Source organism: Lynx rufus, unplaced genomic scaffold (assembly GCF_022079265.1).
Source record: "Lynx rufus isolate CCGP_SWC_20201006 ecotype Redwood Valley unplaced genomic scaffold, mLynRuf1.p SCAF_7, whole genome shotgun sequence".
Taxonomy (NCBI): Eukaryota; Metazoa; Chordata; class Mammalia; order Carnivora; family Felidae; genus Lynx; species Lynx rufus.
This window is the reverse complement of record NW_025814889.1, coordinates 54941059-54967830: the sequence shown is the minus strand read 5'-3', so window position 1 is coordinate 54967830 and position 26772 is coordinate 54941059. Positions and strand designations below refer to the sequence as shown.

Below are 26772 nucleotides of genomic sequence, written 5' to 3'. Positions count from 1 at the left end.
GAATCTGATCCTGTATCCTCTTCAATTCCAGCTACAATGCTGCATCAGGCAAGTGGCAGATTTGGTCAAAAGTTGCTATGCAGACATACCCTGCAGCAAGATGTGGCTGAGCCTGCCCCTCTCAGAAGACTGAGCATTCTGGATTTAGTGGCCCTGGGTGTGGGCTGCACAGTAGGTGCAGGTGTGTATGTCCTGGCTGGTGAGGTGGCCAGAAATCAAGCAGGACCATCCATTGTGATCTGCTTTTTGATGGCCAGGCTATATTCTTTGCTGGCTGTGCTGTGCTATGCTGAGATAATGGCCCAGATTCCCCATTCTGACTCTGCATATCTCTACAGCTATGTCACTATTGTCACTATAGGTCAACTCTGGGCTATCATCACTGGCTGCACTGTCATCTTTTCCCTTGTTTCTGATACAGCAATTTATGTTGACATATTTATCTTAGCTTTTGAGCACCTGCATGTGACCTGCATGAAATTATCTTACCGTATGTTTACCATTTCCTTAGAGAAAAATATCTACACTTCATTGTTATGTGCCTTGTGTGGTCTCTCATGATTTTGTGGCATAATCACTATTCTTCACTTATCAAGGTGCTCACTTTGGTTCTCAGTTTTGTCATCATCTATGGCTTTATTAAGGTTCTTTTCTTTTGTTGATGTGATGAATCACATTGATTGTTTTGCAGATATTGAACCAGCCCTACATCCCAGGTATAAATCCCACTTGATCGTGGTGAATCCTTTTTTTAATGTATTGTTGGATCTGGTTGTCTAATATCTTGTTGAAGATTTTTGCATCCATGTTCGTCAGGGAAATTGGTCTATAGATCTCCTTTTTAGTGGGGTCTCTGTCTGATTTTGGAATCAAGGTAATGCTGGCTTCATAGAAAGAGTTTGGAAGTTTTCCTTCCATTCCTATTTTTTGGAACAGCTTCAAGAGAAGAGGTGTTAACTCTTCCTTAAATGTTTTGTAGAATTGCCCTGGAAAGCCATCTGGTCCTGGACGCTTGTTTTGGGGGACATTTTTGATTACTAATTCGGTTTCTTTACTGGTTATGGGCCTGTTCAAATTTTCTATTTCTTCCTGTTTCAGTTTTGGTAGTGTATATGTTTCTAGGATTGTCCATTTCTTCCAGATTGCCCATTTTATTGGTGTGTAATTGCTCATTATATTCTCTTATTATTTGTATTTCTTCTTTGTTGGTTGTGATCTCTCCTCTTTCATTCTCGATTTTATTTATTCCTTTCCTTTTTCTTTTTGACCAAACTGGCTAGTGGTTTATCAATTTTGTTAATTCTTTCAAAGAACCAGCTTCTTTCTGGTTTCATTGATCTGTTCTCAGTTTGTTTGTTTGTTTTGGTTTTGATAGCATTGATTTCTGCTCTAATCTTTATTATTTACTGTCTTTCTCTGGCTTTGGGTTTTATTTGCTGTCCTTTTTCCAGCTCCTTAAGGCGTAATGTTAGGTTGTGTATCTGAGATCTTTCTTCCTTCTTTAGGAAGTCCTGGATTGCTATATATTTTCCTCTTATGACCGCCTTTGCTGCGTCCCAGAGGTTTTGGGTTGTGGTGTTATCATTTTCATTGACTTCCATATATTTTTTAATTTCCTGCTTAACTGCTTGGTTAGTCCATTCATTCTTTAGTAGGATATTCTTCAGTCTCCAAGTATTTGTTGCCTTTCCAAATTTTTCTTGTGGTTGATTTCGAGTTTCATAGTGTTGTGATCTGAAAATATGCATGATATGACCTTGATCTTTTTGTACTTACTTATGGCTGATTTGTGTCCCAGTATGTGGTCTATTCTGGAGAATGTTCCATGTGCACTGGAGAAGAATGTATTTTCTGCTGCTTTAGGCTGAAATGTTCTGAATATATCTGTTATGTCCATCTCGTCCAGTGTGTCATTCGAAGTCATTGTTTCCTTGTTGATTTTTTGATTAGATGATCTGTCCATTGCTGTGAGTGGGGTGTTGAAGTCTCTTACTATTATGGTATTACTATCGATGAGTTTCTTTATGTTTGTGATTAATTGATTTATATATTTGGGTGCTCTGACATTTGGTGCATAAATGTTTCGCATTGTTAGGTGTTCTTGGTGGATAGACCCCTTGATTATGATATAATGCCCTTCTGCATCTCTTGATACAGTGTTTATTTTAAAGTCTAGATTGTCTGATATAAGTATGGCTACTCCGGGTTTCTTTTGTTGACCATTAAGCATGAGAGACGGTTCTTCATCCCCTTACTTTCAATCTGTAGATGTCTTTAGGTCTAAGGTGGGTCTCTTGTAAACAGCATATAGATGGATCTTGTTTTCTTATCCATTCTGTTATCCTATGTCTTTTTATTGGAGCATTGAATCCATTGACGTTTAGAGTGAGTACTGAAAGATATGAATTTATTGCCATTATGTTGTTTGTAGAGTTGGAGTTTCTGGTGGTGTTCTCTTGTCCTTTCCAGTCTTTGTTGCTTTTGGTATTTTTTTTTTTTCATTTTTTGTCCCCTTAGAGAATCCCCTTAAAATTTCTTGCAGGGATGGTTTAGTGGTCACAAACTCCTTTAATTTTTGTTTGGGAAACTTTTTATCTCTCCTTCTATTTTGAATGACAGCCTTGCTGGATAAAGAATTCTTGGCTGCATATTTTTCTGATTCAGCACATTGAATATATCCTGCCACTCCTTTCTGGCCTGCCAAGTTTCTGTGGATAGGTCTGCTGAAAACCTGATCTGTCTTCCCTTGTATGTTAGGGACTTTTTTCCCTTGCTGCTTTCATGATTCTCTCCTTGCCTGAGTATATTGTGAATTTGACTATGATAGGCCTTGTTGATGGTCGGTTTTTGTTGAGTCTAACAGGGGTCCTCTGTGCTTCCTGGATTTTGATGTCTGTGCCTTTCCCCAGGTTAGGAAAGTTTTCTGCTATGATTTGGTCCCATAACCCTTCTGCCCCTATTTCTGTCTCTTCCTCTTCTGGGACCCCTATGATTCTGATGTTGTTCCTTTTTAATGAGTCACTGATTTCTCTAATTCTTAAATCATGCTCTTTTGCCTAAATCTCCCTCTTTTTTTCTGCTTCATTATTCTCTATAAGTTTGTCCTCTATATCACTGATTCTCTGTTCTGCCTCATCCATCCTTGCTGCCATGGCATCCAGCCATGATTGAACTTCAGGTATAGCATTTTTTAATTTCATTCTATTTTTTACTTCTTTTGTCTCTGCAGAAAGGGATTCTAAACTATTTTTGACTGTAGCTAGTATTGTTGTTGTGATTCTAAATTCTGGTTCAGACATCTTGCTTGTATCTGTGTTGGTTAAATCCCTGGCTGTCATTTCTTCGTGCTCTTTCTCTTGGGGTGAATTCCTTCATTTTGTCATTTTGAGGTTAGAAAAGGAATTAATGAGGTAGAAAAATTAAAATTAAATTTAAAAAAATTAAAATTAAAAAATAATAAAATTAAAAAATTAACCCCTCCCCCCCCAGACAAAAATCAAATAAATGATGTTAGATCTTAGGTGTGTTTTGGTCTAGGTGTTGAAAGCATTTTGAAAGATTAGAGAAAAAAAAGGGGGGATGGGAATCATTTGAAAATTTGAAAAAATAAACACTTTGAATTAGATTATAATGAGATGATGGAGGTAAAATAGAATTTGAAAAAAATTACACAAAAGTAAAGAATACAGTCAAAAAAATTTAAAGAAATATATTTTTAATAAAAATTAAAAATAAAAATAAATTTTTTCTCTTTCTGTATTCAAGAAAAAGAAAAGAAATGAAAAATAAAAAAAAGAAAAAGAAAAAAGGAAATAGTTTGAAAATTTGAAAAAGTGAATACACTGAAATAGAATAAAATAAAATGATGGATGTAAAATAGAATTTGAAAAAAATTACACAAAATTAAAAAATATAGTAAAAAATTAAAAATATTTTTAATAAAAACTGAAAATAAAAATGAATTGTTTCTCTTTCTGTATTCAAGAAAAAGAAAAGAAGTGAAAAAGAGGAAAAAGAAAGGAAGAAAATTCAATAGATGGACTTTCTAACAGATCAAAATAGTACTAAAATTACTTCATTTTCCCCTAGCAGTCAGACTATGAAGCGCTTTATAGTCCATAAACTAAGGAGGTGGTGATACTTGTGTTCTTGAAGAGCGAGGTTGACCCAGTTGTGCGGGGCTCAGTGTAACGGCTCTGATCTCCACTAGATGGCGCTTTTAGCCTACTGGGGTGGGGTGTTGTGACTCTCATGGGTGCATAGGCGCATACGCAGTAACAGTGAAAATGGCGTCACCCAGCTACACAGTCTCTAGTATCAGAACTCTGTTTTCCCCGATCAGCAATCACGCACCCATCCTCTGTCTTCAGCTTTCGTCCACTCCCTGCTTTTTCACTGCCCATGACCAGGCCCCAGGCAGTACCTCTTTCCTGGGTTTTGTCTCAGATGTGGCTGTTTTCCCTGGCCCCTTACTTCTGAAGGACTGTGGCTTTGACCCGTTCTGCCCCTCTGTGCGAGGTTCTCACTGAGCAATGGCTGAATGTCAGCTGCACCCAGGAACACTTGCTGGACCCTGCTGCTGTTGGTGCCCCAAGACCTCAGCCGGGTGTCAGCCTGCCTCAGAAAAAGTTAACAAGATCAGGGATTATGGAGAATCACAGCACACATCTGGCACAGGCTTCACTCTTAATGACCTTTTTCCAGCACTAGCGAATGTGGCCATTCTCTGGGATCTGCTGGGACCAGGTGGCTTCAATAGTCTCTACCAAATATCCTTCCAGCAGTGGAACCGGTTTTCCCTGTGTGGCCCAAGAACCTCCTAGACCTCACTCTGCTCCTGGGGATTTGCCCTTCCCACCAGAGCACCGCCAGGTATTGAGCTGTGGAACTGCAGCCTTTGTGCTCCTCTTGTTTACCATCTTAATGGAATTTAAACCCTCTCCTTTCTCCTTTCTCCCTTTTTAGTTTAGCCCCTGTGGCTGTTTCCAATTTTCTACTTTCTCTCCAGCTGCTTTTGGGAGGGGTGCTTTTCCCGTATTCTCCCCCCACCCCGTCTTTGTCCTCTCTCCACCCGCAAAAGCAGTTCCCTACCTTCAGCGGCTTCTCGCTCCCCAAATTCCCCTCCCTATGGCACATACCTGCTGAATTCTGTGGTTCAGGTTGTGCAGATTGTTGTGTTAATCCTCCAATCAGTTTTCTAGGTGTGCAGCATGGTTTAGTGTTGGTGTGGCTGTATTTCATGGACATGAAACACACAAAAAACTTTCATGCTGTTCTGCCATCTTGGCTCCTCATGATTTTTTAATAGTGTCTTGAGGCCAGAAGCCAAGCCAGATGCCTGCCATCAGATTTTCCTGTGATACTTGTATATTTGGGTGAATTTCTCTCCTGCAGATTCTCCAAATATCCTGAGGTGTCCTGCACATGCCAGCAAGTGATATTGTTTAATCACCTGGTAAGAATGCTGGAAACTCTGTAAGCAAGTTATCAGGCCAACATGTCCAAGAGGCTTTATTGGCTCCATAAAGTTAACCTTAGTCCTTAGAGATGTCTAGTGATATCTGAGTCTATGCATGACTCTCTCAAACATGACATTCTATTCAAAGCATTGGTGAAGTAACCAATGTTTCCACTGGTGTCCTGTTACAAGGAGAACATCTTTTTAATGAACTTATGCAAATAATGCACTTGCCTTGAAACAAAGAATACTCACAAAGAGTTTCAGTGACCAATGCTTTAGTGTTCTATCTTATTTTAAAAAGACTTAGATATCCAATGAAATCAACCCAGTGTTGCATTTCATTTAGCAGAACTTTAAAAATTTCAAATTACTAAAGATTTTGAAAGATATAAACCTTTCTGGGGCGCCTGGGTGGCGCAGTCGGTTAAGCGTCCGACTTCAGCCAGGTCACGATCTCGCGGTCCGTGAGTTCGAGCCCCGCGTCGGGCTCTGGGCTGATGGCTCAGAGCCTGGAGCCTGTTTCCGATTCTGTGTCTCCCTCTCTCTCTGCCCCTCCCCCGTTCATGCTCTGTCTCTCTCTGTCCCAAAAATAAATAAACGTTGAAAAAAAAATTAAAAAAAAAAGATATAAACCTTTCTATTTCTTCACCCAACTTATTCCTAACAATTATTCATGAAAACTTTATGAGACAGACATAATTAATCATCATTTAAGTCACCTTTTTGCTGAACTGGCAACTGAAAGAACATGAGCTCCTTTGACCTTTACTAAAACTTGCTGGAATAAAAGTTTTATATTTAATGCTGATATCTCTAAAGATGTGTCTTAACTTTTAATGAAACCAACAAATTTCAATTTACATCGGGGTGGTTTTTGCTCCCTGATAGTGAGGGTAGGAGGAGCAGGAGCCTTTGGCACTCCAGGCAGGGAGGATGGCATAGGAGCCCGTTATTTAAGTCCTGCAGCTGCTGGGGCAGAAACAGGAGGAAAAGGAGTAGGTAGGGGTGCAAGGGAGTCTTCAGAAAGGCCAGGGGCAGATCTATAGTTTGGACTAACATTCCTTGCTTGTCTTGGTCTTGTGTCCCCCTCCTGCAAAAAATAAAAAAATAAAAATAAAAAAAAGAGCCTCTGCACCATTTATTTAAAATATTTCCTGATGGATGGATGAAGTACTTTCTTTGGGAACAGGAGTATTCCTGTTTTCTTCCTGGGCAAAAGTTGAGAAGCAACACAGAAATAAAACTATGACTCCATGAAACCCTGAGTACCTCTTCTGACATTCCTTTTCCCTAAAAGTTGGGGCATGATGGACTGAACCAAATGGCTTCCTGGTTTCTTGTTCCTCCCTGAAATTCAGAGTTCCACTAACTGACCAACGGTCTCTATAGACAGCTAAAAGCCAAACCCAAACCCCCTATTTAGAGAGAACACAATGCGGGGAAGAGATCCAAGAGACCCATTTCATGGTCATCTTTCTTCTGAACCTAACATACATGACAAGGTGCTGTCACAATAAAAATTATCACTTTCTTAGTCATAGATCCCTGCCAATATTCCTTCCACATATTCCAATTTCAGTCCAGTGGGCTAACTGCTGGGATAGAGATGGAACTTCGCATTCTACACAAATTTAAACCACCACCTCCCTATACCAAAACAAATCTGTTACAACTTCCAAATAAATTGAACACTAGTCACATCCCTTTTAGTTCTTGGGAAAGCTGAGGCTTTCTAATGGGAAAAGTATGGACAGGAAAAAAACAACACACAGTGGTTTACATCTGAGAAACTTGGGTAGGTGAGCACTCTGAGGGACTTACCTGGTCCTGAAGCTCCTCAGCTTCCCCAAATGCTCCTTTCCTTCCACTCCAACCAAAAAGCAAAATTGGCAGTCAGCTTCAGTGAGGAATCATCGGGGAGTTTCTCTTAGGCAAAAAGAATCTGGGAAGCTGGAGGGACAGATGCCTCAGATTCCCTCCCCAAGAGCAACTAGCCTGGAGCAGCTAACCTCCTGCTGTAGTCCAAGTTACCTGCCCAGGAGACTAGGAAAGAAGCCCTGTCATGGTACAGACCAACTTCTCCGACTTTGCCATACAGGGGAACTGGATGGATGCCACAGAGACATTGGCTCCCAGCTGGTTCGCCAAATTTTGTTACTTTAACCCAGTGCAGCTGCCCACCACTCCAAATGCTAATACTCAAGAGAACAGTTTGTTTTTTAATTGTTATTTATTTTAGAGAGGGGGGGCAGAGTGCTAGTGGGGGAGGGGCAGAGACAGAGGAAGACACAGAATCTGAAGCAGGCTCTGGGCTCTGAGCTGTCTACACAGAGCCTGAATTGGGGCTCGAACTCACCAACCATGAGATCATGATGAGCTGAAGTCAGATGCTTAACTGCTTGAGCCACCCCAGTGTCCCTCAAGAGAAAAGCTTTGATTGGAAAGGATTATGAACTTTATTCAGGAGGCCGGCTCATGGGGAGAAGCAGACTCTTGTCCAAATGACAGATCTGAGGTTTTCACCTGGCCCAGGAGTTTAAAGGTGCTTAAGGCTGTTCCTCAGTTAAGGGAGTACAGTGGTCTGTAACATTTCTTGAACTTGCAGATACACTGGTATCAGCTACAAATTTTATCTCAGTGCAGGTGGGTGTGGTTGCTTGATGAGGGGTAAAGGGTTGTGCAAGAGACTCTGGTTTCTGTTTCATGATATGCAGAAGGGCTCTGTTCTTTTCTCAGGAAGAAAACATGATCTATATTAGGAATACAAGGAAAGGTTAGTTAATCATTCATGCAGGCTAAGAGTGCTGACAAATGCTTCAGGAATAGTTGACTGGAGAGGCCCAGGCTGCTTCTAGATTCTGCCAGAATAGGGGCATTTGGCCTGGTGTCCTAGGCAAAAGCTCAGAGATCTGGGTGCCCTGGCTGAAGAGAGGGTGTGTGTGGCTGGTGGGGTGGGGGTACAGTGGCCTGAGCTCTTGGGCATGAGTGTGCTGGTGTCCTGAATTGGGCTGGGTGGAGGTGGATGAAGGGGAAGACATCCCCCTCTGCTTAGGGAAGACCCAAGGCTCAAGTCCTATATTAAAGCATATTCTTTCCAGGTGGCCCAGAGGGGAAGGGAAGAGAATGGGGATCAGACATTTCAGACCAGTCCAGCCTCATTCCTTCCCCTCTACCTTCCCTCAACTCCCCAAGCCCAGCTTATTGATGGGCCATGCCACACTTATTACACACCTGCTGTATGCACCAGGCTCCAAAGTGTTCTTGGGCCATTCTCACCCCAGGAACCACTGCCTTTCCCTTGCAGCCCAGGCAGATCCTCAGAGCCCACAGCCACTGCGTTGATCTCAAGAGCCCAGAAACCTCTTTGGAAACCTGGGATCTGGAACCTAGATATTTGGGACATACCATGGAGACCCTAAAGGCATGGGGGAAAGGAAGGTTGGGAGAGAGCCCCACAATTACCTGGGGACAGAATGATGACTTCAGCAAGAAAGATTCAAGTGAGAGGAGAGATGAACTTGTCTTGAACAGACAGCAGGGCTTGTTTTCTGAAGCAGAAATCCTGGGCCTGATACAGGGAGAGGGCAAGAAGAAAAGGAACCCATAGAGGGAGATCCTCTCCCCATAAGTGTTGGGGTTCAGCAATGTGTGGTGGCGGAAGGGGAGTCCACATGCAACAAACAGGCAGGAAACAAGGGAGACTCTGGGGGAAATCCTTGGTTTCCATGTGGAGGCGCAAGTCCTCTCCTGCACATACAAAGTAATTGCGAAATTACGTGCCCTCTGATGGGCTCTCAGACATCACTGATCTTGGGAGGAGAAAAGATGCAGAGACTGCGCAGGTTACTTTTTTCTTCTGCAAACCTGCTCTAGCAGGTGAGGGGGTCTTCTTTCAGCGTAAGTGGAGGCACAGGTGGTGGGATGACCTGATGGGAACAGTCACCATTTCCTCTGTCCTCTCTGAAGATGGAGTGGCTTTGTGGTGACCAGGTAATTAGGCTGTCCAGAGTTCCCAGGTAGGCCAACGGTCCTGGGGCAGGGCCAGGCTGTGGGCTGACCCCGCCCTGCTGAGGCCATTGAGGAGGGGACAGGGATCGCGATGGTGGGCGGGGCTTCCTCCTGTTGGGACTGAGTTACGTAGGAGGTTTTCCTTGGTCACTCCATTCCTCTGAGCACCCCAGCCCAGCACTTTGCTGACGAGGAGACGTCTCTTCTGCTTTCTTTAACACCCGATCAGGTCTGTCCCCAGCAAGAGAGGGGGGACAGCAGGCAGAGGGCATGAAGAGAGAGAAGGGGCAAATTTCCATCCTTTCACTGGGCTCTGAGCCCTGCTCTACTCCCTAGATTCTGAAGGGTGGGCAAGGTGTGAAGGCTGGTGTAGAAATCACTTGGAATGGGGCAAAACGGTAGGATGCAGCAGGGTGGAGAGATGGAGGTAATGGGAGAGTGGAGCCCACTGGGAGGTGGTGTTGTGTGGGGAGGTGAACCAGGAGGGGAGGGAGGCAGGCTGGTTGGGGTGGAAAGTGGTCAAGATGGGAGAGGACAGGGTGGGAGGTGGGCAGTGGAGGAGGTCAGAAGGATGGGTACGGGCAGGGCAGGGAGGTGGAGGAACCAGGATGGGGCAATGCCAGATGGAAAGTCAGAGATGGTCAGGGTGGTGGGTTGTCTGGAAGGAGGACTTGAGGAGGATCCCACTGGGAGGAGGGGAAGACAGCACTTCAGAAGCAGTCAGAGCCTGGGAGGAGTATAGGGAGTACAGGTTGTGGCAGGGAAAGCAGGGTGTTTGTGGGTCCTTGGAGGGTCCTAGGAAGGTGAGGATAACACCTCCAGAGGCACTTCCCACTCAGGCTGAGGACTGACTCTAGAGGGGAGCTTAGGAGGCCACCTCAACAGCAGGGATAGGGGTGCAGTACCTGCTCCCCTTAGCCCAAGACACCTGAGTGTGTGCCAGTAAGGGTAGGGGTGGGCTGGGCTGCTTCTCAACTCTGAGGGCAGAATCTAATGGGGTTTCTCTGGAACAGTTTTTTAGTATTCATGTAGTGACACAATTTCACCCACATCTGCTTATCACCCCAAGTCCTGTCATATAACTTCTCCTGCTCTGTGTATAAAGAATGTTTCAAATAGGAGTAATTTAGGGAATTTAAGGACAACTGGAGAACTCCCCTGGGGATGATTAAACCCTTCATGTCCATCTGTTGTGTGGGCTCAGTGCTCCATGGAGAACTTTGGGACAGTGGTTAGCCTCATTAAAGGTTTTAGGGAAAATGCAACCTGTAAAGGGGCAAGAGGCATGATGGACCAGGAGGGGAAGGGGCATAGTAGGTTGAGGGTGGGGAATGGAGCTTCCCAAGTTTGAGATCAGATTTCCCTTGGTGTGGGCACCTGGTGGTCTGAGCCTGAAGAAGACTGATTTCTGTTGCAGGGACCCAGGACTAGAGCAATGTTGGGGAGATGCTCACCACAGGGGCTGGGGAATGGAATGAGGTGGCTTTCCAAGGGTGGACACATGGCTGATGGAAGCTTTACCTGTTTTACTCTTCACACAATTATTAGGCATATTTTATTATTCCCACCATATAAGTGATGAAACCTAGACTCAGAGAGGTAATGCCAAGGACCCAAGATAACAAAGCTTATTAATAGGCAAAGCAGGATTTGAACTCAAGTCCTTGGCTCCTGTGCTCTTGCTGTTTCTACCACACTACTGGGCAGATGGTCTTACTCTGTTATGTGTCTGCTTCAGTTCAGGCCTGGGGGTAGGAGGTGTCGTATTGGTATGGCAGATAGATGCTCTAAAGTGTTTGGTGTATGAAGGAATGTATTGTGATCCGCAGTTCTGCTTTGGTGCTTGGGCCCAAGTCCTAGAGACTCTGTGGCAGGAAGGGGAATATAGCAAAGGGGTTCCAGTGTGGGCCAGGAAGCTGGAAATAGGTTTCCTGTGGAATTTCATGCTTTTCCTGGTGATTCTAGTTCTCTAGAATCTAGAGGTCTGGGCACTGGATCCTTAAAAGAAGGAATAGAGTGGCGTGTATGTGTGCAAGGTGTGTTTGATGAGTGCATGAGAGTATATAAGTACGGGAGTGTATGCCTGTCTGTAAATAAGAGTTTGTATGTGTCTTTGTGTTGCACACATGTGAGAATGTTTGTGATGTGTGGGTGTGAATTTGTGTGTATTTTGAGAATGTGTGTGTTTGTATGAGTGTGAGCATGTGAGTGTGTCTCTGCATGTGTGTTGCAGACTAGGAGTCTGGAGTTCTTTCTTGTCTAGTAAGAGAGTGGACACAGAATTGAATACAAGAGAGGCTAATGTCCAGGAGGAGACAAGAGCCCCAAACAGGGGTTTTGTCTCCATATTTATTGATCTCCAATGATCTTAAACATGTGGAGAATGTGAAGAAAAACAATCATACTAATCATTAACTTGTGCAAGAAGCAAAGGGTCTGGGGGTCAAGTGGAGTTTGTGATTGAAGTACATTCGTATATTGGTATCAAAAGGAAAGTAACTTCCTGCAGGTGATATAACAAGTTACTCATGATCCCATTACAATAGCTCGCTAGCTGACCTTGGGGACTTTTGCCCCGTGATTTCGGTTTTCTGCCTTAAGCTTTTTCTAACCCATTTGTGTAAGTAGAACTTATTTCCCCATAGTTCCCCCTTTTTTGTTTTTCTTCGTTTTCTTAAGTTTACATGCAAGGACTTTCATGATGAGCTCCTGATCCATTTTTGCTATCAAGTGGTTTGGAGGGTGATTCTGCAAAAGCATAAAAAGAGACATAGTAAAAGTATTCTGCTTCCCAGAGTTATAATGGAGGATTAGTGCCTTTTGTCTTTTTCCTATAAATTCAACAGCAACCTCAGGGGCTTTGAGGCATGCCAATATTTGTGTAAAGAAGTTTGGCTTATTAGCTCTTTGGTAGTGTTGGCCATAACTTGGTTAAGTACATGGGCAGTTTGATAGTGTGGTGAAGACTTATTCCAGTAACAGTAGCAGAGTCTATAATGTTTCCTGCAGCTAGGATCCCAATGATTAAGAGGCTTATGAATCACCTTTGCCTGTTTAATGAATACCAGTGATGGAGATCATGGCCATCAGATGCAAATTGTGGATATATGCAATACCATTGTGTTTTAAGAGGATGCTGGCCTGGTTAGACAGGTGCTTAAGCCTTCCCCATGTTATATCAGGGGCAAGGACAGGAGTTTGTGGAGTGGCTTCAGAATGAGGAGTCAATGAAGAGGCTTCTTCTACCTTGAAAGAGCGGGGCGGTGGTTGCTCATTCAGAGTCATTCTCTGGAAGTCCTTGTTTATTGAAAGATATTCTGGGGGGGTGGTCTCCACTCCATAGAGGCCCAAGATCTGAAAGAACACAAGCATATCCTCTACCCCAGGTGAGTTTAGTGGGTCCAATCCATGTGGGTGTCCCTTTGGGGGTTTTGTATAGCACTATAGGATGAGAGGGTTTATCTAATTTAGAAGAATGTTGCTCAGCTGAAGTTAGTCCTTGAGGGTCAAGATTTAAAAAGAGTGATCGTAGTGCAGTCAAGGAGAAGTTGAGGTTGTAATGTAGACAGTCATGGGTAATTCCCCCTTCGGGTTTTTTTTTTTAAGGTATTAAGTTGACTATGCGCTCATCCTACAACTGCTTAGCTTTGCATATTATAAGGAATTTAATTTTATCTTCCATTTCCCTCTGCCTTTGTTTCCCACATCATCCCCCCCGCTGAGCAATTTTGATCATTAAAGTCTTTAAGTTTGCCAAGGGTGGATGATCTTCTCTTTGGTAACTTCTTCCTGATGAATAGGGGCATAGAGATGCTGCTACCTATGGGTCAACATTGCTCAGTTGGGGTAGGTATAGGGGAGTTATGAAAGAGAAAGATAGAGTTGAGGGGAACCAGAGCCTTCTTGAGAAGGAAGGATTGTCTGTGTACCAGAAGTTATAGCAGTGAAGCTTTCCAACAAGAGTCACAGAACTATGACAGAAAGACTAAAAAATGGACATGATTAAAAGATCTAATACAGTTGATAAGGCAATTCAATTATTTCTGTGGCACATAACACTTAAACAATTAGAGTATCCAGTGATTACCTTGTACCAAAAAAATATTAAAAGTAGTAGTTGAATATAATCTCTAGAATTGTTATAGCATTTACTCAAATGTAACCTAAGGCTTATTGTATGTTTGACAGTGCTTCCAGAGTAACTTAGCATACCAAAGAAGCCTAATTGGTCAAAAGACTTCATTTACAAATTAAATCTTGGGAAATTCATTTAAAAAAATTATCAGAAAGTTATAAAGCACAAAGCATGTTTTTTTTTTAAATTTTTTTTTCAACGTTTATTTATTTTTGGGACAGAGAGAGACAGAGCATGAACGGGGGAGGGGCAGAGAGAGAGGGGGACACAGAATCGGAAACAGGCTCCAGGCTCTGAGCCATCAGCCCAGAGCCCGACGCAGGGCTCGAACTCACGGACCGCGAGATCGTGACCTGGCTGAAGTCGGACGCTTAACCGACTGCGCCACCCAGGCGCCCCACACAAAGCATGTTTACCATCAGACCCAAATATCCTTAGTTTCTCTGCAATAAGAAGCCAAAAGCAGATAAGCCTTGTTTAGTAATCAATCCTTTCACATCCCATCCTAATTAGAAAAGGCGTAGAAGTCCAACGAATTCAATCCCAAATTATCATGGAAGAAAAACTTTTTAGGTTACCGAAGTCTTTGATAGCTATTGTAACAATTACCCGTGAAAACTAGGAGACAAAGTCAACCATTACATTAAGTCATAACATGAGCTTAATTGACCTTTGATAGACATGTCTATCAAACAACAAACTTACATTTGGGTCCATCTAAGATAATTTGTTCCCCATGGTTAATTTTTACCTGGAACACTGGTGGGAAGTCTGAAGTGGGTGGTCTTTGCTCCTTGACATCTCAGGGACAATATTTAAGGGTTGGAAAAAGGTTTCTATAGCTAATAATATGGCTCGTAGTTCTAAATGTTAGGTAGAGATTGGTCCAGTGTATAATATATGTTTCCAGTTTTTTCCAGTTTTACAAACGCAAGAAACCTGGTGAGCTTTCCCCGAGGCATCTGTAAACACTGTAAAGGCATTCTTTTTTTTTTTTTTTTTTTTTTAATTTTTTTTTTTTCAACGTTTATTTATTTTTGGGACAGACAGAGACAAAGCATGAACGGGGGAGGGGCAGAGAGAGAGGGAGACACAGAATCGGAAACAGGATCCAGGCTCTGAGCCATCAGCCCAGAGCCTGACGCGGGGCTCGAACTCACGGACCGCGAGATCGTGACCTGGTTGAAGTCGGACGCTTAACCGACTGCGCCACCCAGGCGCCCCTGTAAAGGCATTCTTAATAGGTTATAGCATTGGGGTAAGGATGTCCTCAGAGAGAATCTTTTGATTCTTTAAAAGGTTAGATTTTTTCCAATGACAAAGGGGATAGTCAGTGTTGTCTGGATGTAGGGATGCCAAAGATGCTGGCTGACAATAAGGAGGCTTAGGTTTCTTGGAAAAATTTTTGTTTACTTTGGGTGGGTCTATATCTTCACAAACATTATTCGCACTCGGGGGAGAATGACCGTAGGCCAATAGGCCATGTAAGAATGACCTCAGGTGGAACATTGGTGCCTTCCATATGGCATGGTTTTATTGTTTTACCTATTCATTCCCAGATGTCTAGGTCAAAGGTTCCTTGCTCGGAAAATCAAGAGGAGTGTTGCTGGATAATCATTAATAATTTAAGGAGTGATATATGAGTGTACTGTTCTGTCCTGGGGATAGGGAGTTTCCCATAAATTCTCTCAAAAGTTCCACATCAGCAAATCTTAATATAGTTTCGCTTTTCTCTTACCTCGTCAGGAGAGATTAAAGTCCCATGCACTTTTTCTTTTAGAGCTCTAGTCATTCCGTGGCATTCTGCAGTCCTTGAGTACACATCACTTTATAGCCACATTGACCTCTTGTCACATAGGCTTTTCTTCTCATCACATCGGGGTCCCCATCTGTCACAGACTACGAGTCTGGAGTTCTCTCTTGTCCAGCAAGAGAGCGTGGATGCAGACTTGAATACAAGAGAGGCTAATGTCCTGGATGAGACAAGAGCCCTGAACAGGGATTTTGTCTCCGTACTTATTGAGTGCTCAAGATCTTACACATGTGGTGAACATGAAGAAAACAATCAGATATTAATCATTAACTTGTGTGTGCAAGAAGCAAAGTGCCTGGGGGGCAAGTGGAGTTTGCGATCAAAGTACATTAGTATATTGGCATCAGATGGAAAGTAATTTCCTGCAGGTGATAAAGCAAGTTACTTGTGATCCCATTACAATATCTTTCTAAGTAACATTGTGTGCTTGTGCCCCATGGTGGCAGCTTTCTGCCCTAAGCTTTTTTCTAACCCATTTGTGTAGGTAGAACCTATTTTCCCACACATGTGTATATGTGTGTCCTGTCCAAGGAGAGCCTGAAGACTCATAGCTGAAGATGTCTTTGATTTGTGCACATTTGTAGCAGGATTCAGGCTGTGTTATGGGGTGGGGTGAGTTGGGAGGACAGAATAGAAAGGCTGTCTGTGCTTGCGGTGTGGGGGTTGGGTGGCCTGAGCAGTGGGTGTCTCTGCCCTGCCAGGCACAGGGGGATGTCATATGGGTCCTGGGTCTGAGGGTGGGTGGAGACTTGGTCCTAAGGCCTTTAGTCAGGGTTTGCGTTGGAAGAGCTTGGATGTCCTGCTCTGAACAGGGAGGGCCAGACAGTGGAGGGTTCAGGCCTACTGTGTCCCCCAACTCCACCCCCATCAGGATTTGGGAAAGATCTAACCAGGTGGCAGTTCCTAACTCTAGGCTCCACCCATTCTGCCCGAGGCCTTAGAGTCCCCAGAAGTCTTTGTGTGCCACCTCCTGAGGCTGGGATGACCACAATCACAGCGAAAACTTCTGTCTCTGTCGGTACTAGCCAGACAGGCCCAAACCATGTCCTTGTCTCTTGGAGGCCTCTGGTAAGGCCATTCCTACATTCGTAGTGAATTTCACACAAGCTGAGGTTTTTCAGACCCCTTGTGCTGGGAAGTTCTACTGAGTCTAACTTAAATCCTCTTGTTGCACTTTGTGCCTGTAAGACCAGATTGAGTTTGTGCAATGGAGCCCAGCACCCTGCCCCCAAATTATGGAAGTGGTCTCTTTGTAAGGGACATGGGTCCAGAGTGTAGGGACACTGAGAGGATGTGGGGATAAGTCTAGTGGTTCGTGGATGGGTCAGACGTTTCCTGGGCAGGAGGGCCATGATCAACAGGGCAGATTCAGATAAGGGTGTTCAGAAACCACCGGTTTCCCCTCTGTTTCCCCTGATACTCCAAGCTTTGCTGTGTCAAACAGGTACAAAATTAGAATTTTAGAATTGGAAAGTGCTTCCCTGTCTGCAGCTTTGAGGAGCCTCTGGAAAAACAGGACAAAGAGAAAATGATGAATAAAGAGACATTGCTCTTCCAGCTCAGGAAGTAGGGGGAGAGGGGCAGGGGCTGTGGGACTCTGAAGGGCAGAGGGGTGTAAGTGCAGAGGATGACGGTGTGCAGTGCATGGTGTTTGTGGTGTACCTGTCTGTGCTCTGTGGTTAACACTCCTGTGTGCACTGTCATGTATGTGAACATGTATCACATGGGGAAGGGTGCAGCTTTGATGGGTTTTTTAAACCACAGTTTGTGAGCAGGCTTCCCACTGGGGCCTATGAAGTGTGCTTTTCTTTAGGTGCAACAGTCAGAACAGATGGGAAGACCCCTGGAATGGGAAGCAAGAAAATGAAGTTCCATTTCTGGTTCAATGTATCATCTAGGACCCTGTGAAGTGTCACCTCCATGCTGGGATGTCCCTGGCTGTATGAAAAACCACACAGCCCTTCTGGGCCAGTAGCCCCAGTTCTGGGACCAGAAAAGGGAAGGGGGCTGCAGTAGGTGATAGCATTTCAGGGTTCAAAGACAATGAGGAATGCCATGGGCAAAAGCTGCATGGGGGTTCCAGAATTGGGAAATTCATGGGTTCCTGCTGGAGCCAAAGACTCCCCCAGTCTGGGCAGCCCAGCCTTATCTCAGCACTCTGGGTCCTGGCTGGCTCTACAAGGGGAGCTATTCTCTGCTACCCTCTTGTGGCCTCTGAGCCCTTTGCAGGTGGCTGCTGAGAATGTTCCCCTCGTTTCCAGGGGCAGCACAGCACCCCTTACCCTCTGGTACAAATTGCCTACAAGAGGAGAAGAGATGTTTGGCAGTCTAATCACATCTTTTCCCCATATCTCCTGGTTTCTGGAGGCACTCACGACCTCCTTAAGGCTGGAAAAGTCTTCCTGAGATCTATCTCTTTTTGCCATTGTCTGAGGTTTTAAGTTCTGCTTTTGGGGATGTGCAATGGATACAAGGGACTGAGATCAAGATTTGAGCAGTGAGAGCAACTTCTGTCCTCCTTAGGATCCATCTAAAACCTCAGCTTCTCAGAATTTGAAAAAATATACATAAAATCCAAAAATGTAGCAAGAAAATTAAAGAAAAATATTTTTAGTAGAAATTGAAAGTAAAAATGAAGCTTTTCTCTTTCTGCAATCAAGAAAAAGAAAAGAAAGGAAAAAGAGAAAAAAGAAAAAGAAGAAAAAAAGGTAATAGTTTGAAAATTTGAAAAGGTGAATACACTGAGGTAGACTAAAATGAAATGATGGAAGTAAAATAGAACGTGAGATAAATTTACACAAAATTAAAAAATATAGTAATAAAATTAAAGAAAAATATTTTTAATAAAAATTGAAAAAAATTATTTTTTTCATTTGTGTATTCAAGAAAAAGAAAAGAAGTGAAAAAAGGAAGAAAAAAAATAAGAAAGATAATTGAACAGATGGGCCTGCTAATAGATTGAAGTAGGACTGAAATTACTTCGTTTTCCCCTAGAAGTCAGACTATGTAGCACTTTATAGTCCATAAACTAAGCAGGCTGTGAGACTTGTGTTCTTGAAGAGCGAAGTTGGCTCAGTTGGGCAGGGCTCAGTGTAACAGCTCTGATCTCCACTAGACGGCGCTGCTAGTCTACTGGGGTGGGGTGTTGCAGCACTCTTAGGTGTGTATGTGCATGCATGGGAGCAGTGAAAATGGCACCATCCAGCTACCCAGTCTCTGGTTTTGGAACTCTCTTTTCCTGGATCAGCATCATGAACCCGTCCTCTGTCTTCAGCTTTTGTCCACTCCCCGGTTTTTCACTGTCCGTGACCAGGCCCCAGGCAGTACCTCTCTCCCGAGTTTTGTTTCAGGTGCAGCTGTTTTCCTAGGCCCTTTACTTTTGAAGGACTGCGGCTTTGACCCCTTCTTCCCCTCTGGGGGAGGGTCTCACCGAGCAATGGCTGAATGAGCAGTGGCTGAATGTTGGCTGCACCCAGGAACGCTTGCTGGACCCTGCTGTTGCTGGTGCCCCGAGATTGCAGCCAGCTGCCAGCCCGCCCCAGAAAAGTTTGCAACATGGTGTAGCAGCAGTGTTTCAGGGATTATGGGAAATCACAACACACATCTGGCACCAGGTTTCACCCTTAATGACCTTGTTCCAGCACCAGCAAATGTGGCCGCCTTCTGGGGTCTGCTGGGACCAGGCGGCTTCAACAGACTCTACCAAATGTCCTTCCAGCAGTGGAACCACTTTTCCCCATGTGGCCCAAGAACCTCCTGGACCCCACTCTGCTCCTGAGGATTCTCCCTTCCCACCAGAGCACCACCAGGTATCGAGCTGTGGAGTTGCAGCCTTTGCTCTCCCCTTGTTTAGAGTCTGTTTAGGTTCTGAATATTTATTCACTGAACAAATAAATGAATGAAATAAGATTTTCACTGCCACTTAGGTCTATTATTTTTCTACTCAAGGAATGGGGAAGAGCAGCCTTCTCCTATATCTTAGTCCCCTTTTTATGATAAATGGGTTAAAGCTTAAGGATAACCCAGGACATCTGTAAAGACCCACAGAGAAGGAAAATGAGATGGGCCATATGTCATGAGGCAACCTGTGGAGCCTCTTTACCCTAGGAGTGGGTGGTGATCATACTATGTTGCAAGTGGTTGCAACAATTCCCACAGAATTGAAGGGAGGGACTCAGAAAGACTTTTATTACATATGTATTATATGTACATGTATAAAATACACATATTTATTGCAACATTATTCATAACAGCTAAAAGGCATATCCATCAGTGCATGGACACATGAACAAGATATGGGATATACACAATGTAGTATCATTCAGCCTTAAAGAGGAAAGCCATTCTGACATATGTTCCAACACGGATGAACCTTGAAGATATATGCTAAGTGAGAAAAGCTGTTTGCAAAAGGACAATATTGTGTGATTCCACTTATATGATGTATCTATAGTAGTCAAACTCAGAGAGAGCAAGTAGAATGTTGGTGCCAGGGGCTACAGGGAGGGGAGAATGGAGAGTTACTGTTTATTGGATGCAGAGTTTCACCTGAGGAAGATGAACAATTTCTGGGCACGGATGGTGGTGACAGTTGCACAACAGTGTGAAGGTGAGGCTCTCTTGGATCACCCATTTTATAATCACAACACCCACTCTGAGCACATCCTAACATTTTCTTGCTTCCCTTTTCTCTGCAGTGCTGATTGCAAATCCAACACAATATATATCCATATTACTTATTTGTTTATTGTTTGCTTTCAACTACAGGATGTAACCAACTTGTGTGGAGATATTTCTGTGCTTTTTATGCTTCATCTACAGTGCTGAATAAATGAGAATCAGTATATTAGTTGAGCAGATAAAGGAAAGACCATGATTGGACACAGACTTGAAGAGAAGGCCAAACAGAAGGAGAAATTGGGAAGATTCCATTTTTCATTGATTTTGTAAACTAATTTCTTCTACCTTGGATATGAAACTCAGCCCCGCTGTTCATGGTGGCTTTTGTTCTGTTTGCCTTTTCATATGCCTTGTGAACTATTTCACCTTGGGACACGTTGGTGTACATGTACATGACACTATTACTTAAAATTCTTGCCCTGAACTCAAAGTTTCTACTCCTGTATTCATGATTGCCCTGTACTTCAGTTGCAGGGCTGCTTGAGTTAGGAACTGAGAAACTCTGGGTAAGCCCAGCTTTCTAAAAAGCTTTATACTTGAGTGTTGGGGACCACTTGTTTGATTGGCTCCAGAGTCTTCATTGTCCAGAAATTTTAAGGACAAAGAGTTTTCATATACTGTGAGGTTAGAAAGGATCTATGCTTGGATACGGAGGATTGATATGATCTCTGCAGATGTTGTATTTAAATTCACTTCTCTGACACTTTGAGAAGTGAAATAATCATTTAACAGCCTCCTTAGCCTTCCTCTTAAGTCCTTATCAAACTTCTAGCAAAGCAGCTGGTAGCCAAACTCTCTTTGATGCAATTCAGTAGGAGCCACTAGGCCAACTTCCTGATTGGCAAGAGTGTTAACACTCAACCAGGGGAGCCAGTAGAACTTACTGCCTTGGAAAATGCTTTGAAAAGGAAATGTCCAGAGTGAGGGCAGTGCCACTCTTAGAGACAGAGGAGTAAACACAATGACCTCTAGGACAAAGAGGAGTGGTTGGGGCCGGCTAGGAGAGGAAGGCAGCCTGCAATTTAATGGGTGGATTGTTGGACTTGACAGGAGTTGTTCTGGGAGCCTTGAGCTGAACTTTGGTTTTGGAGTTTGGAAAGAGCTCAGAGACTGAAAGAAACACATGGAGGAGTGAGAGGGAAGGGGGAGGTGACGGCATTATGGAATTCATACAAGCTGGCTTCATGTTCCCTGGCCTTTCTCTCCATTTCTTTCACCACCTCCTCTGAATCAAGCACCTCCTTTCAGAGAGACTGTTTCTTAATGAAACAGATTCACAGAGTCAAGGCCCTCAATGACTCTGGAAATGTGCTTGAAATACATGATTGTGCATGTTCTAACTCCAGTTTACACCCCTGTTTGACCCTGTCTCTCTCAAAAATGAAAACGCAATCCCAAACATACAAACAAACAAAAAACAAAACAAATTTCCTCTAGGAATCTCAGGATATAGTAGTCGATCAATACATCTATAAATTCATTTTCTCTGTCCTAAATGCTTCTTATCATTGCTTCGTACAATTATGTGTAGATCCTTGTCCTGGGTAGGGAGGGTTGGAGGTGGGAGTGTGGAATCCAGAAAGACGAGGTATATAGATCCTGGCCCTGACCTCCAGAAGCTTTTAGATTATAAAGGAATTTAAGTGACACACTCAGGACACCAGCAGGCAGAAAGGGAAAATTAGTTTTAGCTGAGGATCAGGGTGGACTGTAAGTACTGATGGGAATTGGAGGGAAGTTGGAGATGGGGACCTGACAGGATGGATTAGGAAAGGCTTCCTAATCACCAGGGGAAACATTGTACAATAGGACTGAGAAGACCTAGAGCATCAAGACTGGACAGAAAGGAGTGAGGAGGGCATCCCTGGCAGGGAAGGCACTTACTCAGGCCAAAGGCTCATCCCAGGAAAGGTAAGTCAGGATGTGAGGAGCTGAATCAGGAAGGAGGTGATGGGCCTGACGGTAGGGAGAGAATTTGGGCGGGGCTCTGACAGCTTGGTCAGAGAGTCTGGACTGAATATAAACTATTGGAGCAATTGTAGATTACCACGTGGAGAAAGGGCAGTCCTGAAAATAGCATTTTAGGGTGATGTTTCTGTATTGTTATAAGCTGGAATTGTGGTAGGGTCTCTCAGGATTCCCAATAATGGCTTTGCTTTCTCTTCGACAAGCTTGCTCATTTATTGTTCTTGTGCCAGCTTGTGTTAGAGTAATGAAATATGATTATTTAATTACCAGATGCTTTGTTCCTTGGGCTGCTTCTCTGGTAGCTGCATACTCTGTCTGTAGCCCACTCTCCTTCATCTTCAGTAAAATTGGAAAGAGCACAAGAACCACCCTGCACACACAGTTGAAGTAAACAGAACTGATCAAACCCTGCCATTCACATGGTCCTCCTCTGGGATTCCTGCTCAGGGTCCATGGATGGACTTCAGGAGAGTGTAGGGAATTTTTTGAGGCAACCAAACTCAGAGAGCTCTGTGACTCAACAAATGTTCAGAACAACTCTTGTGTCTGTTGGGAGGGAGGTGCTGGGGACTGTTTCCCAGTGGGAGAAACGTGGTACAAGCATCCTTAGTGCCCAGTAAGGAGCCTCCAGAGGCAGTTGAAGGAGTGAAGGAGAAAGAGGAATTGGGAAAAGGGAAATGGGTACAGAAGGAACTGGTAGGAGGAGTGCCCCATCTTCCCTTGTTCTCCACCCTCTTTCTAGCAGGATTTCCTTCTCTGTGTTCTCCATGTCCTAACAATTACAGGATCCAGTTACCCTTCAACTTAACTCTCACAACATTATCTCATGAAATTCCTTGTTGAATCTGAAGTGCGCAGAGTGGAGTCAACCCCTCCCTCAGCCATGGACTGTTAGCATCATTGCTTCCTGTCAGACCCCTTTGCATGCAATGCATTTTATTTTACCCTTTCATCCTGATCTCTATTCTCATTTCCCCTCCTCACTGGAGGCACCTGCTTTAGTGTATTTAGCAAATGCTCTTCCAATCCATGCTCTATATGTGTATTGGATACATTCATCCATTCTACAAATACACAGTTGTAATGTGGGGAATATAGCCAAGAGCCAAACAGTAAAAATGCCCTGCTCCCATGGAAATTACATCTTTTAGTGTGAGGCAAATAACAGACAATTAAGTACAACACATAGTACCTTGAATAATGACAAGTGCTATGAGGAAAATGAGGGCAGGGGGATAAGGTATGGCTGGGTGGTTAGGAGAAGATTGTAGTTTTATATGTGGTACTTAAGGAAGGCTGTGCTACACATGTGCTATTTTACCAAATTTAGTGAAGTGGGCAACCATGCGGCTATCTGGGTTCGAAGTGGTATGGTCATAGGGACAGCAAGTACAAAGGCCCTGAGGGGTCGGGTCTTGCCTGGTATGTTAAGAGTCCAGAATGGTTAGGAGGCTAGAGAAAAATAAGTGGGAAGAGGGTGAAACTGAGGCTGGGTAGTAGGCGGGTCACTGACAAATACTGTAGGGCTTTGTAGGCCATGTAAATGCAGACTTTGGCTGCAGACTTTGGCTTCTCCTCTGAATGAAAAGAGAAACCAGTGGAAGGTTTTATCAGAGGAGTGACGTACATTTTTAACAGGTATGTGTCTATCCTTGACAAATACGCAGCACTTTGTGGGTGTTTTATAAATGTATATAAATGTGATTGTGTTGTATATCTCATCCTCCTTCTACTTTTGCTACTTAACATTGTTTCTGAAATCTACCCATGTTGTTATCTTTAATCTACTTTTTTTCTGACTGCTATGTAATATTTCACTATGTACATATGGCACAGTTTACCTGTACATACCTCTAGTAAGAGACTGACATAGCTCCAAATTCAGAAACAATACTGTGATGAACTCACTCATAATGAGCCTCCTTACGGACTCAGGAGAGAGTTTCCTTGTGGTGTATATCTCAGAGAGGGATTGTGGGGAGGGAGGGTGTGTGCACTGTTAATTCCACTAAGACTGTGATTTAGGATGATGACCCCAGTTATACTCCTGCCAGCAGTGGTGATATTTTGTATCTTCTCATCAAATTCTTATGTTGATCCTGTAAGGGAAGTGAAGTGAGGTTCCTGTGGTGGAGGAAACCCGAGGCTTAGAGAGATCAAGCAAATAACCCTGGTTTATATAGTGAAGTGGAAGAGGCAAGGCTCAAATCCAAAATTTCTGACATAATGCCTGTTGCTCTTAGCACTACAGTACCCAGCACTTCCCCTTCTAGGAATAAGATGAGACATCCATAGGGAAAAATATTTATGATGATGATGATGGGGGTGATATTTGAGGCTTACTTTTTTTTTTTTTTTTTTTTTGATGCCTGGACTAACCCAGTAAGCCTAGGACCTCCAAGTGTTTGGCACCATGTATGAGGGTGTTTAATTAGGGTACTTATCTTTCAAGGCAAAATATATGGAATAAAGCTGTTTTCATTGTCTCACGAGGGCAAGCTAACAAGCTCGAATTTTAGTGGATGATTTTGGGGCTAGACATTTATAAATACTAACTGATTTTCAAAGTTTGGCAGTTTGGATCAGGTTTCAATAATAAACGTTAGGTAGATTATATTAATTATATATTGTTTGCTAGGCACTGTGCTAATTACTCTATAGGCATCATTTCTCTTATGCCTCATAATTGCCCTTGAGGAACTTTTACCCTCATTTGACTGCTATTGAAACCAAAGCAGCAAGAGGGTAACTAATTTGTCCAGAGTAGCTGATGTAAGGTTGAGTTTTGATTTGAACCTGAACCATGTATCAGCAGAGCCTTACTCCTATCTGCTAAACTGTGCTGCTTTCCTGTGAAGGAAGCTTTTGTAATCTCTTCTCTTTGATATTGAGGACAATTTCTTGCCATTTGAGGTGGTTTTGAGTAGCCATGGGAAGGATAGGGCTAGTGGATAAGAATCTCCAGAACGACTGGATATGAAGTATGAAAATATTTCCCAGTATCTTCATCATCCCTCTCTCTGTCCCCCAAAGTGAGAACCTCTGCCTTAGGATATCCCACCTAGGTTACAGGGCCTGAGCATGATGCCTTCAAAAAAAATTGACAATTCTTTCTCACCCTGTGTGGCTTATACCAGCCATGAACGATGTGTAGGCAAGGTTCATCAGTTTCCTCTTCCTTCACACTTTCATTTTCCTTGCCTTCTACAAGGAAGGTAATACCATTTATATTTTTACCTAAATCAGGATTATAAATATTGTTTGGCTGCAAAGCATGTATCTCAAAGTCAATTAGCTAGGAATTCTGGATTATGTTCTCTTTCAGTTTTCTATTCTCAGTTTGTGTATTCATTCAACACGTATTTATTGAGCATCTAACTAACACTTTGATAGAAGACGCAGGCAGATTAGCTGGAATTCTGATACATTAGGATAAATGACACATGGGGAAGCCCGGGTGCTATGAGAACACACAGGAAGAGCAGCATAAATGTCAGGGGAGGCTTCCTGAGGCAGCAACTTCTGAGCTTGGAACTGAAAGAGAAGTGGGGGTTAGCTAAATGCAGGCGACAAGAGGACATTAGAGACAGGTAACAGGGTAAGTGTAGAATTTTGCAGCTGGAGCAGGGAGTGGGCAGGGGATGAGTCTGGAGGAATTAGCACAGGCCAGATGCTGAAGGACGAACTTAGCAGGGAGGGCAGTGGAAACACTGAAGGGTTTGAAGCCTGGGTTGGGGAGGTGCACATTAATGACATTCACAGTGTAGAAAGATTCCATGAGTTAAGTATTGACTGTCTATGTGTGTGCTTCTTAGTAAATCATAACCTTGGAACTGGTTGCCACTGGTGGGTGGTTGATAAGGAGTCTAGATAGATTTGTACACAGAAGCTTTGACCCACAACATTAGGATTTCTTTTGATAATCTGTACAGAAGACTGTTCAATTCTGACGTGATCTTTCTGTCTTCAGAACCTCTGGCAACATTTCCTAAAATTCTCTCAAAACCAAAGCCTGAGAAGTGAGGAGAGTGGGGGCTGTATGACTTTGTTTTCTCTGTTCTCCACTACTCATTTCTGGGGCATTGCTGTGAATTGCTCACCAAAGTCTTGCTCCAATTCAGGAGGCAGCCGTTTGAATAGCAGCAGTGAGGAGGGGGAAGGAGGAACCACATGTAGGGTTACTTTGTTAAGAAAATATCTTTGGCATATTGAGACCATGGTTTGAGTGAGTGGAAAATAACTATAGTGGAAAATTAAGAGGGAGTTACAAGTTAGTGTTTTAATATAAGCTCACAGAGCAGGGCAGGGTCTCGAGGTGGCTAGCAGCTGACATCACAGATGGCTCAGGGTGTTTATAGAGCATAGTGTGACTAGTGAGCAGAGTTCCTGCACAAGTGAGCTCATCTTCTTTACTGGAACTCAGAGAAGGAGGAGAGAGAAGGAATTGTTTTGGTTGTGAGCAACTGAGCTAGGTGACTTACTTTTTTCCTTCCTACCCATCACACTCTCATAATTGTGGATTATAGTAAGTTTTGCCTGGTTGCTTTGGGTGAGGTTTACTGAATGTCAGAATTCACAAAATGGCCTTTCTGACTCTTCTCCCTTAGTAATGGACACTTGGTTGGCTTATGCACCTGTTACTCTAGTGTTTCATCACCAGACAGCCTGTTGCTGTCGTTCTTGCAGCTAGTTATGAAGCCCCTGCCT

General features: G+C 43.5%; 1 protein-coding gene across 1 annotated transcript in view; it reads left to right on the top strand.

The window, feature by feature from the left end:
- Positions 1-26772, top strand: part of LOC124501492 (cationic amino acid transporter 3-like) — a 52723-nt gene that overhangs the window by 23216 nt on the left and 2735 nt on the right.